At 41.0% G+C, this 3796-nt stretch overlaps 1 non-coding gene across 1 annotated transcript; it reads right to left on the reverse strand.

The window, feature by feature from the left end:
• Positions 1 to 3308: 3308 nt before the first annotated feature.
• Positions 3309 to 3415, reverse strand: LOC125997629 (U6 spliceosomal RNA). The gene has a single exon (XR_007491669.1). It is a non-coding gene; the product is annotated as a U6 spliceosomal RNA (small nuclear RNA).
• Positions 3416 to 3796: the final 381 nt, after the last annotated feature.

Genomic DNA, 3796 nt, shown 5'->3' on the forward strand with positions numbered 1-3796 from the left:
TGGGTGTTCCCAGGTGATACTCAGGGCTAGTAGGGGAATAGTAAGAACCCATCAGTGCTTGGGGGTCTCCAGGTCCCACTGGGGGTGCCAGAAGAAAATGTGGTGCTGGGATTGGAACTGATATGAGCCACATACAATGCATGTACCTTCACCCGTGTACTAGCTCACTACCTCTTGACAAACTTTTTTTTTGCTTTTTGAGCCACACCTGGTTACACTCAGGGGTTAACTCCTGGCTATGTGCTCAGAAATTGCTTCTGGCTTGGGGGACCATATGGGATGCCGCGGATCAAACCGTGGTCCGTCCTAGGTCAGCTGCGTGCAAGGCAAATGCCCTACTGCTTGCACCACCGCTCCAGCCCCTCCTGATAAACTTTATTTATTTATTTTTGGCTCACATTCGGCAGCACTCAGGGATTACTCCTGGCTCTATACTCAGAAATCGCTCCTGTAGGCACAGGGGACCATATGGGATGCCGGGATTCGAACTACCGTCCTTCTGCATGCAAGGCAAATGCCTTACTTCCATGCCATCTCTCTGGCCCCCCTGAATTTCCTTTTATTTATTTATTTTTTTAGAGCAATTCCCTTGCTCTAACATGAGACCCTGGCTCCTGACAGCTGCCTCCAGGGCTGGTGGTGTGATAGTGGGTCTAGGCACTTAGATTCTCAAGTAGTCAAGAAGGGAAGCAAAGCACTGGAGATTAAATGGATGAATTCAGGAAAAACTAAAGAAAGGGAAAGAAAGTAAGGGAAACTACTAGGTTATGGGAACAGTCTCCTAAAGAAGGCAGAAACCCTTTTCCTGTGACAGTTTTTAACAAAGGTTGGATGGGTGAACATTCCTTCCTTCCTTCCTTCCTTCCTTCCTTCCTTCCTTCCTTCCTTCCTTCCTTCCTTCCTTCCTTCCTTCCTTCCTTCCTCCTTCCTTCCTTCCTTCCTTCTTTCTTTCTTTCTTTCTTCTTCTCTTCTCTTCTTTCTTTCTTTTCTTCTTCTTTCTTTCTTCTTTCTTTTTTCTTTTCTTTCTTTCTTTCTTCTTTCTTTCTTTTCTTTCTTTCTTTTTCTTTCTTTCTTTCTTTCTTTTTTCTTTTTTCTTTCTTTCTTTCTTTCTTTCTTTCTTTCTTTTTTCTTTCTTTCTTTTCTTTCTTTCTCTTTCTTCTTTCTTCTTTCTTTCTTTTCTTCTTTCTTTCTTTCTTTCTTTTCTTCTCTTTTCTTTCTTTCTTTCTTTCTTCTTTCTTTTTCTTTCTTCTTTCTTTCTTCTTCTCTCTTCTTCTTCTTCTTTTCTTTCTTTCTTTCTTTCTTTTCTTCTTCTTTTCTTCTTCTTCTCTTCTTCTTCTTCTCTTCTTCTTCTTCTTCTTCTCTTCTTCTTCTTCTTCTTCTTCTTCTTCTCTCTTCTTCTTCTCTCTTCTTCTTCTCTTCTTCTTCTTCTTCTTCTTCTTCTTCTTCTGCCACACCCGGCAGTGCTCAGGGGTTACTCCTGGCTGTCTGCTCAGAAATAGCTCCTGGCAGGCACAGGGGACCATGTGGGACACCGGGATTCGAACCAACCACCTTAGGTCCTGGATTGGCTGCTTGTAAGGCAAACACCGCTGTGCTATCTCTTCGGGCCCTTTCTTCTTTTCTTCACTATGATTACAAACATGATTGTAATTAGGTTTCAGTCATAAACAGAACACCCCCCTTCACCAGTGCAACCTTCCCACCACCAATGCCCCCAGCTCCCTCCTTCCCCATCCCCTGCCTGTATTCGAGACAGGCATTCTACTTCTCTCATTCCACATAGAGCGGTGAGTTTAGTTAGAGAGATGACTACACTAACTATCATGACAATGTTAATGAGTGAACATTTCCTTATTATGCCCCAAGAATATGGACTACTATCATTTCATGATGAAATGATTTTCTTCAGAGTCTGTGTTGGTGGGCCTTGTCATCCAGGTTATCAGGCATCACTTAGGCCACTCTTGTGATATGCTCCACATTGATGATTTCCTTTTTTTTTTTTTTTTTTGGTTTTTGGGTCACACCCAGCAGTGTTCAGGGGTTACTCCTGGCTCCATGCTCAGAAATTACTCCTGGCAGGCTCAGGGGACCATATGGGATGCTGCAATTCGAACCACCAACCTTCTGCAGGCAAGGCAAATGCCTTGCCTCCATGCTATCTCTCTGGCCCCTGTGATGATTTCCTTTCTTTAGGACCATATCCCTGGTCTTGTCCTGACTGGTCCCCATATGTCCCTATCAGTGGGACTCCATGCCTTGTAGGTATTTGTCCTCAAATTTACTTCTAATCCATGCTACCTTTCCCTAGGGCTGAGATAAATGGAGCAGAGAGGTGAAAGAACTGTTTTCTTGAGGTTACTTTTCTTTCTCCCCACTTTACCTAAGTCACCAGAAATAGTAGAAAAGTTTGTATTGTGGGGCAGAAGTATGGTACAGTGGTTAGGGTTCTTCCCTTGCATACTGTCAACCTGGGTTCAATCGCCAGCAACCCTCAGATGCCTGAGTCCTGCCAGGAGTAAGGTCTGAGCATGGCTGGCTATGGCCCCCCAAACCAGGATAAATAAATAGGGAAAGAAAGAAAGTTAAAAGTTAGTTAATTAGAGTTGCTTATTTTACTACTATATGAGCAAAGATTTATACTCATGCTATAAATAAGGAAATACAAATTCATAGAGGTTAACTTTATGGATCTTAGCCAGTAGGAATGTTGACCTGAAAGGGTGTAGAGACATTTATCATCATCATACTTGGGGGAGGAGAAAGGATTTGATCTAAAATGTAGATGATGCTGAGATGAGAAACTGACTTAGGCCACTGAACAAGAATTAGAAGGTTGCTGGTGTTTCATGTAGGGAAAATTGATTCTCACCAAAAAAGTAGGGTTTCTCAGGCAACTCATGAATTCTGATATAGTTCAGCTGACTCCTAGAAAAATCACCAATATATTGTATGTGACTTGGATAAAATAGGGAAGGGAAGAAAAAAAAGGGAAGAGAAGGAAGGAGAAGAAAGAAGGAAAGAAGGAAGAAACAAATGAATCTTGACACAAAACATTTTGAGCATCCCATTTTGTCAAATGAGTTACCTTCTTGTTTCTTTGAAGTGTAAAACTCCCAATTTTCTCTCCTAAATTTCTCTCATTTATTATCTTAAGAAAAACAAAACAAAGCAAAATAACCTTGCTATTTTATCTCATACCTCTGTAATAAAATTTATTCTTCTTAAAATTTTTATTGAGACCAATGTGAATTGCAAGTCTTCTATAGTTATATATATATATATATATATATATATATTTTTTTTTTTAAAATATGGAACGCTTCACGAATTTGCGTATCATCCTTGCGCAGGGGCCATGCTAATCTTCTCTGTATCGTTCCAATTTTAGTATATGTGCTGCCGAAGCGAGCACTTCTATAGTTATATTTAAGGTACACAGTGAGAATGAATTAGGGCAATTCCCAAATCAGTGATGTCCTCTCTGCACCACTGTTCCTCGTATTCAACCATACCTTCGCCCTTAGCCCCATAGACTGCTAGTGTAAAAGGTCCCTTTTGTGTAGAGCTTGTTGTGGTTTGGGTCTCTTGATTCTATTGTCCTTAGCTTTGAGGTGGGTATTTAAGATTGATCATTTTTTTCCCCCACTCTATGTTCATGAGACTGCTTTGCCCCTGGTCCCATCCACTTTTGTTTTTCTCATATTTCTCAGAAATAGGAGGCAGAGCAAGATGATTCATGTTCTATGGTTCTGACTTAAAAAAAGAAAGGAAAAAAAGTTGTGGAAGCCCCTGT

The sequence above is a fragment of the Suncus etruscus genome, chromosome 19, assembly GCF_024139225.1.
Source record: "Suncus etruscus isolate mSunEtr1 chromosome 19, mSunEtr1.pri.cur, whole genome shotgun sequence".
NCBI lineage: Eukaryota > Metazoa > Chordata > Mammalia > Eulipotyphla > Soricidae > Suncus > Suncus etruscus.